The following is a 17,114-nucleotide window of genomic DNA, read 5'->3' as shown; positions in this document are numbered from 1 at the left end:
GAGCTAGTTTGGCTCACTGGGCTTCTTTTAAATCCACTTTGGCGCACACATTCTCTCTCAGGGGCATGTGTCATGTGATGAAGCTAGATTTGCATTTGTGCTGTGGGTTTCACTTTAAGAGCTGATATTATGTGGCAGAGGCTCTGTGCTGGGGTTCAAGTGAAGTTCGTAGGCGTTGGCATAGTAACTGGGTCTGCCTGCGCATATCAATGAGCTCAACTGTCATTTCAATCGCCTCAGGGCACGTTTTGCCATTTCCTATTGAAAAGCATTGGAGACAGTGCATTCCAATGACGGGAAAAAAAAATTTCAAACGCAAATTGCGCAAAAACTACAAATCCGATCGACACGAAAAATACTTAGCACACCTCTCATGGACGCTGGCTTCGAAACGACACCTCAACGGAGTCTGTGCGTGTAGCGGTTCGGGCCACATTAATTGCGGAAATCAACTTAATAATAATAAGAAGAAGAAGAACTAGATGTGTATTTCCTGAAGGAAGTACAGATAGTGGTTTGAAATGGTGCCCGGGCTGCCCCTTTAAGAGAGACTTGCCTGCTGCCCCTACAAGACTTTCAACTCAGGATACGATTTAACTGTGGGTGCCTCTCAGGGGCCACTTTGGCCTCAGGGTCTGATTTTGTGGGTGGGGCCCCTCAGGGTCCGATTTTGTGGCCGGGGCCACTCAGGGTCCGATTTGGTGGCCGGGGCCCCTCAGGGTCCGATTTGGTGGCCGGGACCCCTCAGGGTCTGATTTGGTGGGTGGGGCCCCTCAAGGTCCGATTTTGTGGCTGGGGCCCCTCAGGGTCCGATTTTGTGGCCGGGGCCACTCAGGATCCGATTTTTGTGGCCGGAACCCCTCAGGGTCCAATTTTGTGGGTGGGGCCCCTCAGGGTCCGATTTTGTGGCCGGGGCCCGTCAGGGTCCGATTTTGTGGGTGGGGCCTCTCAGGGTCCGATTTGGTGGGCGGGGCCCCTCAGGGTCCGATTTGGTGGGCAGGGCCCCTCAGGGCCCGATTTTGTGGGTTGGGCCCCTCAGGGTCCGATTTTGTGGCCGGGCCCCTCAGGCTCCGATTTTGTGTCAGGGGCCCCTCAGGGTCCGATTTTGTGGTTGGGGCCCCTCAGGGTCCGATTTTGTGGCCGCGGCCCCTCAGGGTCTGATTTTGTGGCCGCGGCCCCTCTGGGTCCGATTTTGTGGCAGGGGCCCCTCTGGGTCCGATTTTTTGGGTGGGGCCCCTCTGGGTCCAATTTGGTGGGCGGGACCACTCTGGGTCCAATTTGGTGGGCGGGACCACTCTGGGTCCAATTTGGTGGGCGGGGCCTCTCAGGGTCCGATTTGGTGGGCGGGGCCCCACAGGGTCCGATTTGGTGGACGGGTCCCCTCAGGGTCCAATTTGGTGGGCAGGGCCTCTCTGGGTCTGATTTGGTGGGTGGGGCCACTCTGGGTAAGATTTGGAGGCTGGGGTCGCTCAGCCTCCAATTTGGAGGCCGGGGTCGCTGAGCTTCCGATTTGGAGGCCGAGGTCAAAGAGACTCCGATTTGGAGGCAGGGGTCGATGAGCTTCCGATTTGGAGGCCGGGGTCGATGAGCCTCCGATTTGGAGGCCGGGGTGGCTCAGCCTCCGATTTGGAGGCCGGGGTGGCTCAGCCTCCGATTTGGAGGCCGGGGTGGCTCAGCCTCCGATTTGGAGGCCGGGGTGGATCAGCCTCCGATTTGGAGGCCGGGATGGCTCAGCCTCCGATTTGGAGGCCGGGGTCGCTCAGCCTCCGATTTGGAGGCCGGGGTGGCTCAGCCTCCGATTTGGAGGCCGGGGTGGCTCAGCCTCCGATTTGGAGGCCGGGGTGGCTCAGCCTCCGATTTGGAGGCCGGGGTGGCTCAGCCTCCGATTTGGAGGCCGGGGTGGCTCAGCCTCCGATTTGGAGGCCGGGGTGGCTCAGCCTCCGATTTGGAGGCCGGGGTGGCTCAGCCTCCGATTTGGAGGCCGGGGTGGCTCAGCCTCCGATTTGGAGGCCGGGGTGGCTCAGCCTCCGATTTGGAGGCCGGGGTGGCTCAGCCTCCGATTTGGAGGCCGGGGTCGATCAGCCTCCGATTTGGAGGCCGGGGTCGATCAGCCTCCGATTTGGAGGCCGGGGTGGCTCAGCCTCCGATTTGGAGGCCGGGGTGGCTCAGCCTCCGATTTGGAGGCCGGGGTGGCTCAGCCTCCGATTTGGAGGCCGGGGTCGATCATCCTCCGATTTGGAGGCCGGGGTGGCTCAGCCTCCGATTTGGAGGCCGGGGTGGCTCAGCCTCCGATTTGGAGGCCGGGGTCGATCAGCCTCCGATTTGGAGGCCGGGGTGGCTCAGCCTCCAATTTGGAGGCCGGGGTGGCTCAGCGTCCGATTTGGAGGCCGGGGTGGCTCAGCGTCCGATTTGGAGGCCGGGGTGGCTCAGCCTCCGATTTGGAGGCCGGGGTGGCTCAGCCCCCGATTTGGTGTGTCGGCCCTTTAAGACTCATTTGGGTGTGCTGGCCCTTTAACAATCACTTTGGCGCGTTGGCCCTTTAAGAGCTAGTTTGGCTCACTGGGCTTCTTTTAAATCCACTTTGGCGCACACATTCTCTCTCAGGGGCATGTGTCATGTGATGAAGCTAGATTTGCATTTGTGCTGTGAGTTTCGCGCTTTAAGAGCTGATATTATGTGGCAGAGGCTCTGTGCTGGGGTTCAAGTGAAGTTCGTAGGCGTTGGCATAGTAACTGGGTCTGCCTGCACATATCAATGAGCTCAACTGTCATTTCAATCGCCTCAGGGCACGTTTTGCCATTTCCTATTGAAAAGCATTGGAGACAGTGCATTCCAATGACGGGAAAAAAAAATTTCAAACGCAAATTGCGCAAAAACTACAAATCCGATCGACACGAAAAATACTTAGCACACCTCTCATGGACGCTGGCTTCGAAACGACACCTCAACGGAGTCTGTGCGTGTAGCGGTTCGGGCCGCATTAATTGCGGAAATCAACTTAATAATAATAACTAGATGTGTATTTCCTGAAGGAAGTACAGATAGTGGTTTGAAATGGTGCCCGGTCTGCCCCTTTAAGAGAGACTTGCCTGCTGCCCCTGCAAGACTTTCAACTCAGGAACCGTTTTAAATGTGGGTGCCTCTCAGGGGCCACTTTGGCCTCAGGGTCTGATTTGGTGGGTGGGGCCCCTGAGGATCCGATTCGGTGGCCTGGGCTCCTCAGGATTTGAATTAGTTGCCGGGATTCCTCAGGGTCCAATTTTGTGGGTGTGGCTCCTCAGGGTCGGATTTTGTGGGTGTTTGCCCCTCAGGGTCCGATTTTGTGGGTGGGGCCCCTTAGGGTCCGATTTTGTGGGTGGGGCCCCTCAGGGTCCAATTTGGTGGGTGGGGCCACTCTGGGTCCGATTTTATGGGTGGGGACCCTCAGGGTCCGATTTTGTGGGTGGGGCCCCTCATGGTCTGATTTTGTGGGTGGGGCCCCTCAGGGTATGATTTTGTGTCCGGGGCCCCTCAGGGTCCGATTTTATGGCCGGGGCCCCTCAGGGTCTGATTTTGCGGGTGGGGCAAGTTAGCAGCGTTCGGATTACAATATAGTGGTTTTTTCAAACCACTATAATAAGTTAGCAGCGTTCGGATTACAATATAGTGGTTTTTTCAAACCACTATAACTAGATGTGTATTTCCTGAAGGAAGTACAGATAGTGGTTTGAAATGGGGCCCGGGCTCCCCCTTTAAGAGAGACTTGCCTGCTGCCCCTGCAAGACTTTCAACTCTGGATCCACTTTAACTGTGGGGGCCACTCGGGGGCCGATTTGGTGGGCGGGGCCAGAGAGAGAGAAAGAACAGGGGAAGAGTCTTGAGGAGATCATTTGCATATTCCCAGTGCCTTCTGGGATAAGTGAAGAGTCTCAGCGAGCTCAACGATCACTGGGTTTTGGCCGTTGCAGCTGAAAAGAGGAAATCGGAAAACCAGGGGAAGAGTCTTGAGGAGATCATTTGCATATTCCCAGTGCCTTCTGGGATAAGTGAAGAGTCTCCGCGAGCTCAACGATCACTGGGTTTTGGCCGTTGCAGCTGAAAAGAGGAAATCGGAAAACCAGGGGAAGAGTCTTGAGGAGATCATTTGCATATTCCCAGTGCCTTCTGGGATAAGTGAAGAGTCTCCGCGAGCTCAACGATCACTGGGTTTTGGCCGTTGCAGCTGAAAAGAGGAAATCGGAAAACCAGGGGAAGAGTCTTGAGGAGATCATTTGCATATTCCCAGTGCCTTCTGGGATAAGTGAAGAGTCTCCGCGAGCTCAACGATGACTGGGTTTTGGCCGTTGCAGCTGAAAAGCGGAAATCGGAAAACCAGGGGAAGAGTCTTGAGGAGATCATTTGCATATTCCCAGTGCCTTCTGGGATAAGAAATCTCAAGATGGAAGAGGCCAGGAGCCATTTGGTGAGCTGCATTTCTTGCTACATGTTCACAGACTTACCAGTGGAAAAGCCAAACTTCACATGCCACAAATGCAAGCTTGTGTCCCTGTTGGAGGAAAAGTTGCAAAATCTCGAAGAGAGGTTAGCTACGTTGAAGATCATTAAGGAAGGTGAAGAGTTCTTGGACAGAACAGAATTATCTCTTCATGTTACAGAAAGAGAAGAAATTCGAAGTGCACCTGAAGAAACAGAGGAATGGAGACATGTGACCCAGAGAAGCAGGAGGATCAGGAGGCAGTCAGCACCCATACTGCTCAGAAACCAATACCAGGCTCTCACGCAGGAAAACAATGAAGAAATACATCAGGATAAGACTTTGCCAACAAGCAGCAACCTTGTACGCCTTCAGAGTCCTCCTGGATGGAGAAAGAAAAATGTTGTGAAGAAGAAACGGAGAGTGGTGGTCATGGGGGATTCCCTGTTGAGAGGAACTGAGGCCGCTATCTGCAGACCGGATATAACTTCAAGAGAAATGTGTTGTCTTCCAGGTGCAAAAATTAAAGATGTGTCTGACAGGATATCAGGACTCTTCAGACCTACAGATGACTACCCATTCCTGCTACTACATGTGGGGACAAATGACACTGCAAGAAACGACCTGGAAACCATCTGCAGAGACTTTGAAGACTTAGGCAAGAAAGTGAAAGAACTGGGAGCGCAGGTGGTCTTCTCTTCCATCCTCCCAGTGGATGGCCATGGAACAAGGAGGTGGAATAAGATTCTGCAGGTGAACAACTGGCTACGTCGATGGTGCCGTCAGCAACGATTTGGATTTCTGGATCACGGAGTGAACTACTTATACGATGGACTACTTGCTAGAGATGGGGTGCACCTTACGAAGACTGGTAAGCATGTATTTGGAAGTCGCCTTGCTACACTTGTAAGGAGAGCTTTAAACTAGAACAACATGGGAAGGGAAGCAAAAGACCAGAAAAAGCCATACACCTGACAAATGCTATTGAGAACTCTGCTATTAGAAGTGGAAAGGAAGAACAAAGACGAAAGAATCTAATTAATAAAAATATTGGAGAAAGAGAAACCAATCACAAACTAAAATGTTTCTATACTAATGCACAAAGCATGGGCCACAAACAAGGAGAATTGGAACTACTAACACAGGAAAAGAAATATGATGTCATTGGAATCACTGAAACTTGGTGGGACAATACACATGATTGGAATACAAGACTAGAAGGATACAATTTATTTGCAAGAAACAGACTTGATAAACGAGGAGGGGGTGTCGCATTGTATGTTAGAAACGCGTATATCTGCACAGAGATTGAAGCTTCAGAGACTGGGAGTTCTGTGGAAACTGTTTGGGTAAGAATACAAGGACAGAACAATGGAAAGGACACCATTGTAGGCATTTACTACAGGCCGCCTGTGCAAGCTGAAGCTATGGATGAACTCTTTATGCATCAAATGGCCAAGTTCTCCAAAAAATATGACATAGTTGTCATGGGAGATTTCAACTATCCAGACATTTGTTGGGAATCTCTCTCAGGCAAAACTAACAGGTCAAGGAAATTCTTATCCTCTCTTGCTGACAACTTTATCTTCCAAAAGGTAAGGGAGAAAACAAGGGGAACTGCTACCTTGGATCTAATCCTTATAAACAGGGAGGAAATGGTTGAGGAGGTAAAAGTGGCTGGGACCCTAGGAGGTAGCGACCATGCTATTTTAGAATTTTGGATAACTAGAGGCGGAAGACCTGTGAAGACTCAGACATCAAGGTTAGATTTCAGAAAGGCAGATTTTAAGGGATTCAGAAAGATAATTGGAGGGATCCAATGGCTGGATATCCTTAAAGACAAAAATGTCCAGGAAGGATGGGAAATCTTGAAAAATGAAATTCTCAAAGCACAGTTGTTAACAATTCCGAAAAGAGGGAAGAATAGGAAGCAGTTAAGGAAACCAGGATGGATGAACACAGAACTTAAGCACATGCTAAAAAGGAAGAAAAAAATGTTTATAAAATGGAAAGAGGGAGGCATATCTAAAGAAGAATATAATGCTGTCTGCAGAACCTGCAGGGCACAAATCAGATTAGCTAAAGCTGAAAATGAATTGAGACTTGCAAGAGATGTCAAAAGCAATAATAAAGGATTTTGGGGATATGTCAAAAGTAAAAGAAAAGTCAAAGATGCTATAGGATTTTTACAGGATGAAAATGATGAAATGGTAAGACAGGATGTTGAGAAGGCTGAACTTTTAAATTCCTATTTTGCATCTGTTTTCTCTCAGAAAGGAAATGTAACATCAACTGTTATTCACTGTCCTATTAAGGGAATAGAAGAATCCAGGATATCTATAAACAGAAAGATAGTGAGGAAACACTTAGCTAGCCTAAATGAATTCAAGTCTCCAGGTCCAGATGAATTACACCCCAGAGTACTGAAGGAGATAGCAGAAGAAATTTTTGAACCCCTCTCTATAATCTTTGAAAATTCTTGGAGAACAGGAGAAGTGCCAGAAGACTGGAGAAGAGCAAATGTTGTTCCTATCTTCAAAAAGGGGAAGAAGGTGGACCCAGGTAACTATAGGCCGGTGAGTCTGACTTCTATACCAGGAAAGATCTTTGAACAAATTATTAAACAACATGTATGTCAATACCTGGATAAGAATGAAGTGATTAAACAGAGTCAGCATGGGTTTGTAACTAATAAGTCATGTCAGACTAACTTAATTTCCTTCTATGACGGTATCACTGATTGGGTAGATCAAGGAAATGCTGTAGATATAGTATATCTTGACTTCAGCAAAGCATTTGACAAAGTCTCTCATACAATCCTTATTGAAAAAATGATTAAGTATGGAATGGACAAGGCAACTGTTAGGTGGATTCATAACTGGCTTAGTGATCGGACCCAAAGAGTGGTCGTAAATGGCTGCACATCCAGTTGGAAGAATGTCTCAAGTGGGGTACCACAGGGCTCTGTCCTGGGCCCTGTATTGTTCAACATCTTTATCAACGATTTAGATGAAGGAATTGCGGGTAAACTGATTAAATTTGCTGATGACACAAAGCTAGGAGGGATAGCTAATACTAGAGAAGAGAGAGAGAGGATTCAAAAAGATTTAAATAAACTGGAGAAGTGGGCAGCAACTAACAGAATGGTTTTTAACAGGGAGAAATGCAAAGTAATATATCTGGGCAATAAAAATGGAAAAAGCATATATAGAATGGGAGGAATAGGGCTAAGTGACAGCACATGTGAAAAAGACTTGGGTATACTAATAGATCACAGACTGAATATGAGTCAACAGTGTGATGCAGCAGCAAAAAAGGCAAATGCAATTCTAGGATGTATTAACAGAAGCATACAGTCTAGATCACGTGAAGTCATTATTTCCCTCTACTCCTCTTTGGTCAGACCTCATCTGGAATATTGTGTCCAGTTTTGGGCACCACATTTTAAAAAAGACATCAACAAACTGGAGCAAGTTCAGAAAAGAGCGACCAGAATGGTGACCGGTCTGCAAACCCTGTCTTATGAGGAAAGGTTGCAGGATTTGGGAATGTTTAGTTTGCAAAAGAGAAGACTGAGAGGAGACTTAATAGCTGTCTACAAATATCTAAAGGGCTGTCACATTGTAGAAGGATCAACTTTATTCTCATTTGCACAAGGAAAGACTAGAAGCAATGGGATGAAACTGAATGGGAGGAGACACAGATTAGATATTAGAAAAAACTTTTTGACAGTTAGAGTGATCAATGAGTGGAACAGGCTGCCACGAGAAGTGGTGAGTTCTCCTTCAATGGAAGTCTTCAAACAGAGGCTGGACAGACATCTGACTGGGATGATTTAGCGAATCCTGCTTTGAGCAGGGGGTTGGACCAGATGGCCCAGGAGGTCCCTTCCAACTCTACGATTCTATGATTCTATGATTCTATGATTAACAGAGACAGAAAGAAAGAATGAGAACAGAGAGAAAAAAAAGATTTGAGAGAAAGAAACAGAGAAAGAAAAATTCTATAAAGATACTATAGCAGCCCAGCTCCCATTGTAGTGCCCACCTGAGCCTCCTGGTGCAGGACATATCATGATCCGCTCACATGGCCGGCATCCCCGATTCCAAGGCGATCCCGCTGTCCGCTCTGTCAGAGGGAAACACGGTGATGGACCTGAAGCATTCCCTGAAGTGCCTCCATGGTTCCGTCACAATCTCCTACTGAAATTACCTAATTTCTGGCCAGCTTCCAGCACGTCACTTCCGGTAGAACGTTACGTGCAAGTTTTAAATTGCTCCTTGGGGCTCCGCTGTGTACTCCTGTGTCCCTCGGGGAAAGTAAGCTCCCAGCTGGGGCAATCTCTCTCTCAAAATCAGGACTGTCTCGCTGGATCCGGGACGGTTGGGACTCGGGAGGTATAAATGCTCCCCACCATACACCTCGTACACCCCCGGCTCTGCTCCGCTCCATAAACACACGGCTCCGCTCCGTACACCTTGTACACACAGGGCTCTGTTCCGTACATCTTGTACACACACGGCTTCACTCTGTACACCTCGTACACACACGGCTCTGCTCCGTACACACACGGCTCCGCTCCCTACACCTCGTACACACACGGCTCCGCTCCCTACACCTCGTACACACACGGCTCCGCTCCCTACACCTCGTACACACACGGCTCCGCTCCCTACACCTCGTACACACACGGCTCCGCTCCCTACACCTCGTACACACACGGCTCCGCTCCCTACACCTCGTACACACACGGCTCCGCTCCCTACACCTCGTACACACACGGCTCCGCTCCCTACACCTCGTACACACACGGCTCCGCTCCCTACACCTCGTACACACACGGCTCCGCTCCCTACACCTCGTACACACACGGCTCCGCTCCCTACACCTCGTACACACACGGCTCCGCTCCCTACACCTCGTACACACACGGCTCCGCTCCCTACACCTCGTACACACACGGCTCTGCTCCCTACACCTCGTACACACACGGCTCTGCTTCGTACACCTCGTACACACACGGCTCTGCTCCGTACACCTCGTACATGCGGCTCCGCTCCGTACACCTCGTACACACACGGCTCCGCTCCGTACACCTCGTACACACGCGGCTCTGCTACATCCACGTTGTAAACCCCTCCTGACCCCACACAAGTACACACACGGCTCTGCTCCCTACACATCGTACACACACGGCTCCGCTCCCTACACCTCGTACACACACGGCTCCGCTCCCTACACCTCGTACACACACGGCTCCGCTCCGTACACCTCGTACACACACGGCTCTGCTCCGTACATCTCGTACACACACGGCTCTGCTCCGTACACCTCGTACACACACGGCTCCGCTCCCTACACCTCGTACACACACGGCTCCGCTCCCTACACCTCGTACACACACGGCTCTGCTCCGTACACCTCGTACACACACGGCTCTGCTCCGTACACCTCGTACATGCGGCTTCGCTCCGTACACCTCGTACACACACGGCTCTGCTCCGTACACCTCGTACACACGCGGCTCTGCTACATCCACGTTGTAAACCCCTCCTGACCCCACACAAGTACACACACGGCTCTGCTACATGCACCTTGTAAACCCCTCCTGACCCCACACAAGTACACACATGGCTCTGCTACAGCCACCTTGTAAACCCCTCCTGAGCCCACTGTCCCACACATAAATGTTACCTCATCCATCCAGACTAGCACCATAATGACAAGCGACCAGCACAGCAGAGTCCTGCAGCCACCCTGATCATGTGAACCCTGACTCCTCCCCTCCTGTGACCTCATCACAGGTCCTGTGTCAACACCGCACACAAGATTACAGCCGAAGGAAGCGATCATCATTGCTGGCAGTAAGGCTGTGTGCACATGATGCAGATTTCCAGCGGATCCGCAGCGGATTTTACCGCACAGAAACGCTGCATATCCACATTGTGAAGTACAGTAGCCTTAAAATCAATCGAAAAAAAAAAACGCTGTGCAGACGCTGCAGATTTTTCTGCGCGGTTTTCCTGCGGTACAAAATCTGCAGCGTGTTACTTCTTTTGTGCGGTTTTCCATCTCCCCCTGTCTACAAATCCGCAAGGGGAAAACCGCAGTGGAAAACCACACAAAAACCGCAGGAAAAATGGAAGATATCAGCAGGAAAAATGCAGGTCATTTGACCTGCGGATTTCTTCCATTCTGAGCGGAAAAATCCGCAAGGCTAAAAAGTTGTCTGCACTCAGCCTAAGGGGCTGAATCACTGCGTGGGTCCATCGCGGAGGGCACAGGATGGGGTCAGTACATGGGGGCGTGGCGGCTGGCGGGTATCCCAGACAGCGAGAGTGGGTCCTCACATCTCGCCAGGGCACCGGAAATTGCCCGGGTGCGCCAGGTGCTGACGCCGGCCCTGGCCTACGCATATCAATGAGCTTAACTGCCACCTCACGACTGCCCCATGTTTTCCCTATGGCAACATTTTCCTGTTAAAATGCATTGAGACAATACATTCCAATGACAGGAAAATGCTTTTTCAAATGCAAATTGCGCAAAAATTACAAATCCGATAGACACGAAAAATACTTAGCACACCACTCATGGACGCTGGCTTCGAATCGACACCTCAATGGAGTCTGTGTGTGTAGCGGTTCGGGCCGCATTAATTGCGGAAATCAACTGAATAGTAATAATAATACTAGATGTGTATTTCCTGAAGGAAGTACAGATAGTGGTTTGAAATGGTGCCCGGTCTGCCCCTTTAAGAGAGACTTGCCTGCTGCCCCTGCAAGACTTTCAACTCAGGATTCGTTTTAACTGTGGGTGCCTCTCAGGGGCCACTTTGGCCTCAGGGTCTGATTTGGTGGCCTGGGCTCCTCAGGACTTGAAATGGTGGATGGGATCCCTCAGGGTCAGATTTTGTAGCCGGGGCCTCTCGCTCCAATTTTGTGGGTGGGGACCATTAGGGTCCAATTTTGTGGGCGGAGCCCCTCTGGGTCCAATTTGGTGGGCAGGGGCTCCTCAGGGTCCGGTTTGGTGGGCAGGGCCCCTCAGGGTCCAATTTGGTGGACAGGGCCCCTCAGGGTCCGATTTTGTGGGTTGTGGCCCCTCAGGGTCTGATTTTGTGGCCGCGGCCCCTCAGGGTCCGATTTGGTGGACAGGGCCCCTCAGGGTCCAATTTGTGACTGGGGCCCATCCGGGTCCGATTTTGTGGCCGCGGCCCCTCAGGGTCTGATTTTGTGGGCGGAGCCCCTCTGGGTCCAATTTGGTGGGCGGGACCACTCTGGGTCCAATTTGGTGGGCGGGGCCTCAGGGTCCGATTTGGTGGGCGGGGCCCCACAGGGTCCGATTTGGTGGGCGGGGCCACTCTGTGTAAGATTTGGAGGCTGGGGTCGCTCAGCCTCCAATTTGGAGGCCGAGGTCAAAGAGCCTCCGATTTGGAGGCCGGGGTCGATGAGCCTCCGATTTGGAGTCCGGGGTCGATGAGCCTCCGTTTGGAGGCCGGGGTGGCTCAGCCTCCGATTTGGAGGCCGGGGTGGCTCAGCCTCCGATTGGAGGCCGGGGTGGCTCAGCCTCCGATTTGGAGGCCGGGGTGGATCAGCCTCCGATTTGGAGGCCGGGGTGGATCAGCCTCCGATTTGGAGGCCGGGGTGGATCAGCCTCCGATTTGGAGGCCGGGGTGGATCAGCCTCCGATTTGGAGGCCGGGGTGGATCAGCCTCCGATTTGGAGGCCGGGGTGGATCAGCCTCCGATTTGGAGGCCGGGGTGGATCAGCCTCCGATTTGGAGGCCGGGGTGGATCAGCCTCCGATTTGGAGGCCGGGGAGGATCAGCCTCCGATTTGGAGGCCGGGGTGGATCAGCCTCCGATTTGGAGGCCGGGGTGGATCAGCCTCCGATTTGGAGGCCGGGGTCGATCAGCCTCCGATTTGGAGGCCGGGGTGGATCAGCCTCCGATTTGGAGGCCGGGGTGGATCAGCCTGCGATTTGGAGGCCGGGGTCGATCAGCCTCCGATTTGGAGGCCGGGGTCGATCAGCCTCCGATTTGGAGGCCGGGGTGGCTCAGTCTCCGATTTGGAGGCCGGGGTGGCTCAGCCTCCGATTTGGAGGCCGGGGTGGCTCAGCCTCCGATTTGGAGGCCGGGGTGGCTCAGCCTCCGATTTGGAGGCCGGGGTCGATCAGCCTCCGATTTGGAGGCCGGGGTCGATCAGCCTCCGATTTGGAGGCCGGGGTCGATCAGCCTCCGATTTGGAGGCCGGGGTGGCTCAGCCTCCGATTTGGAGGCCGGGGTGGATCAGCCTCCGATTTGGAGGCCGGGGTGGATCAGCCTCCGATTTGGAGGCCGGGGTGGATCAGCCTCCGATTTGGAGGCCGGGGTGGATCAGCCTCCGATTTGGAGGCCGGGGTGGATCAGCCTCCGATTTGGAGGCCGGGGTGGATCAGCCTCCGATTTGGAGGCCGGGGTGGATCAGCCTCCGATTTGGAGGCCGGGGTGGATCAGCCTCCGATTTGGAGGCCGGGGTGGCTCAGCCTCCGATTTGGAGGCCGGAGGGGATCAGCCTCCGATTTGGAGGCCGGGGTGGATCAGCCTCCGATTTGGAGGCCGGGGTGGATCAGCCTCCGATTTGGAGGCCGGGGTGGATCAGCCTCCGATTTGGAGGCCGGGGTGGATCAGCCTCCGATTTGGAGGCCGGGGTGGATCAGCCTCCGATTTGGAGGCCGGGGTGGATCAGCCTCCGATTTGGAGGCCGGGGGAGGATCAGCCTCCGATTTGGAGGCCGGGGTGGATCAGCCTCCGATTTGGAGGCCGGGGTCGATCAGCCTCCGATTTGGAGGCCGGGGTCGATCAGCCTCCGATTTGGAGGCCGGGGTGGATCAGCCTCCGATTTGGAGGCCGGGGTGGATCAGCCTGCGATTTGGAGGCCGGGGTCGATCAGCCTCCGATTTGGAGGCCGGGGTCGATCAGCCTCCGATTTGGAGGCCGGGGTGGCTCAGTCTCCGATTTGGAGGCCGGGGTGGCTCAGCCTCCGATTTGGAGGCCGGGGTGGCTCAGCCTCCGATTTGGAGGCCGGGGTGGATCAGCCTCCGATTTGGAGGCCGGGGTCGATCAGCCTCCGATTTGGAGGCCGGGGTCGATGAGCCTCCGATTTGGAGACCGGGGTGGCTCAGCCTCCGATTTGGAGGCCGGGGTGGCTCAGCCTCCGATTTGGAGGCCGGGGTGGCTCAGCCTCCGATTTGGAGGCCGGGGTGGATCAGCCTCCGATTTGGAGGCCGGGGTGGATCAGCCTCCGATTTGGAGGCCGGGGTGGATCAGCCTCCGATTTGGAGGCCGGGGTGGATCAGCCTCCGATTTGGAGGCCGGGGGTGGATCAGCCTCCGATTTGGAGGCCGGGGTGGCTCAGCCTCCGATTTGGAGGCCGGAGGGGATCAGCCTCCGATTTGGAGGCCGGGGTGGATCAGCCTCCGATTTGGAGGCCGGGGTGGATCAGCCTCCGATTTGGAGGCCGGGGTGGATCAGCCTCCGATTTGGAGGCCGGGGTGGATCAGCCTCCGATTTGGAGGCCGGGGTGGATCAGCCTCCGATTTGGAGGCCGGGGGTGGATCAGCCTCCGATTTGGAGGCCGGGGTGGATCAGCCTCCGATTTGGAGGCCGGGGAGGATCAGCCTCCGATTTGGAGGCCGGGGTGGATCAGCCTCCGATTTGGAGGCCGGGGTCGATCAGCCTCCGATTTGGAGGCCGGGGTCGATCAGCCTCCGATTTGGAGGCCGGGGTCGATCAGCCTCCGATTTGGAGGCCGGGGTGGATCAGCCTCCGATTTGGAGGCCGGGGTGGATCAGCCTGCGATTTGGAGGCCGGGGTCGATCAGCCTCCGATTTGGAGGCCGGGGTCGATCAGCCTCCGATTTGGAGGCCGGGGTGGCTCAGTCTCCGATTTGGAGGCCGGGGTGGCTCAGCCTCCGATTTGGAGGCCGGGGTGGCTCAGCCTCCGATTTGGAGGCCGGGGTGGATCAGCCTCCGATTTGGAGGCCGGGGTCGATCAGCCTCCGATTTGGAGGCCGGGGTCGATGAGCCTCCGATTTGGAGGCCGGGGTGGCTCAGCCTCCGATTTGGAGGCCGGGGTGGCTCAGCCTCCGATTTGGAGGCCGGGGTGGATCAGCCTCCGATTTGGAGGCCGGGGTCGATCAGCCTCCGATTTGGAGGCCGGGGTCGATCAGCCTCCGATTTGGAGGCCGGGGTCGATCAGCCTCCGATTTGGAGGCCGGGGTCGATCAGCCTCCGATTTGGAGGCCGGGGTGGCTCAGTCTCCGATTTGGTGTGTCGGCCCTTTAAGACTCATTTGGGTGCGCTGGCCCTTTAAGAGCTAGTTTGGCTGACTGGGCTTCTTTTAAATCCACTTTGGCGCACACATTCTCTCTCAGGGGCATGTGTCATGTGATGAAGCTAGATTTGCATTTGTACTGTGGGTTTTTCTTTAAGTGCTGATATTATGTGTCAGAGGCTCTGTGCTGGGGTTCAAGTGAAGTTCGTAGGCGTTGGCATAGTAACTGGGTCTGCCTGCGCATATCAATGAGCTCAACTGTCATTTCAATCGCCTCAGGGCACGTTTTGCCATTTCCTATTGAAAAGCATTGGAGACAGTGCATTCCAATGACGGGAAAAAAAAATTTCAAATGCAAATTGCGCAAAAACTACAAATCCGATCGACACGAAAAATACTTAGCACACCTCTCATGGACGCTGGCTTCGAAACGACACCTCAACGGAGTCTGTGCGTGTAGCGGTTCGGGCCGCATTAATTGCGGAAATCAACTTAATAAGAAGAAGAAGAAGAAGAAGAATAAGTTAGCAGCGTTCGGATTACAATATAGTGGTTTTTTCAAACCACTATAATAATAATAATAAGAAGAATAAGTTAGCAGCGGTCGGATTACAATATAGTGGTTTTTTCAAACCACTATAATAAGTTAGCAGCGGTCGGATTACAACATTAATACTAGATGTGTATTTCCTGAAGGAAGTACAGATAGTGGTTTGAAATGGTGCCCAGGCTGCCCCTTTAAGAGAGACTTGCCTGCTGCGGGACCACTCTGGGTCCAATTTGGTGGGTGGGGCCACTCGGGGGCCGATTTGGTGGGCAAGGCCACTCGGGGGCCGATTTGGTGGGAGGGGCTACTCGGGGGTCGATTTGGTGGGAGGGGCCACTCGGAGGCCGATTTGGTGGGCAGGGCCACTCGGGGGTCTATTTGGTGGGCGGGGCCACTCGGAGGCCGATTTGGTGGGCAGGGCCACTCGGGGCCGATTTGGTGGGCAGGGCCACTTGGGGGCCGATTTGGTGGGCGGGGCCACTCGGGGGCCGATTTGGTGGGCGGGGCCACTCGGGGGCCGATTTGGTGGGAGGGGCCGATTTCTTGAGCGGTGCCACTCTGAGTCTGATTTAGTGGGCGAGGCCCCTCAGGGTCCGATTTGGAGGGCGGGGCCACACTGGATCCGCTTTGGTGGTCGGGGCCACTCTTAGTCTGATTTGGTGGACGGGGCCACTCTGGGTCCAATTTGGAGGCCAGGGTGGCTCAGCCTCCGATTTGTAGGCCAGGGTCGATCAGCCTCCGATTTGGAGGCCAGGGTCGATCAGCCTCCAATTTGGAGGTCGGGGTGGCTAAGCCTCCGATTTGGAGCCTGGGGTCACTCAGTTTTCGATTTGGTGCGCTGGCCCTTTAAGAATCACTTTGGCGCATCGGCCATTTTATAGACAGGGTGGCTCACTGAGCTTCTAAATCCACTTTGGCGCACATTCTCTCTCAGGGGCATGATTCATATGATGAGGCTAGATTTGCATTTGTGCTGTGGGTTTCGCTTTAAGAGCTGACATTATGTGCCAGAAGCTCTGTCCTGGGGGCATCATGTGACGTTCCTAGGCGTTGGCATAGTAAATGGGTGTGCCTGTGCATATCAATGAGCTTTACTGCCATTTGAATTGCCTCAGGGCACGTTTTAAGTTGCCCATTGAAAAGCATTGAGACATGCATTCCAATGACGGGAAAAAAAATTTTCAAACGCAAATTGCGCAAAAACTACAAATCCGATCGACACGAAAAATAGTTAGCACACCTCTCGTGGACGCTGGCTTCGAAACAACACCTCAACGGAGTCTGTGCGTGTAGCGGTTCGGGCCGCATTAATTGTTAGCAGCGTTCGGATTACAACATTAATACTAGATGTGTATTTCCTGAAGGAAGTACAGATAGTGGTTTGAAATGGTGCCCGGGCTGCCCCTTTAAGAGAGACTTGCCTGCTGCCCCTGCAAGACTTTCAACTCAGGATACGATTTAACTGTGGGTGCCTCTCAGGGGCCACTTTGGCCTCATGGTCTGATTTTGTGGGTGGGGCCCCTCAGGGCCTGATTTTGTGGGTGGGGCCCCTCAGGGTCCGATTTTGTGGTTGGGTCCCCTCAGGGTCCGATTTTGTGGTTGGGTCCCCTCAGGGTCCGATTTTGTGGCCGGGGCCCCTCTGGGTCCGATTTTGTGGCAGGGGTCCCTCTGGGTCCGATTTTGTGGGTGGGGCCCCTCTGGGTCCAATTTGGTGGGCGGGACCACTCTGGGTCCAATTTGGTGGGCGGGGCCTCTCAGGGTCCGATTTTGTGACTGGGGCCCATCAGGGTCCGATTTTGTGGCCGC

This window comes from Dendrobates tinctorius, unplaced genomic scaffold, assembly GCF_039654945.1.
Source record: "Dendrobates tinctorius isolate UK_male_01 unplaced genomic scaffold, ASM3965494v1 ptg000108l, whole genome shotgun sequence".
Classification (NCBI taxonomy): domain Eukaryota; kingdom Metazoa; phylum Chordata; class Amphibia; order Anura; family Dendrobatidae; genus Dendrobates; species Dendrobates tinctorius.
Note: the sequence above shows the minus strand (reverse complement) of the source record.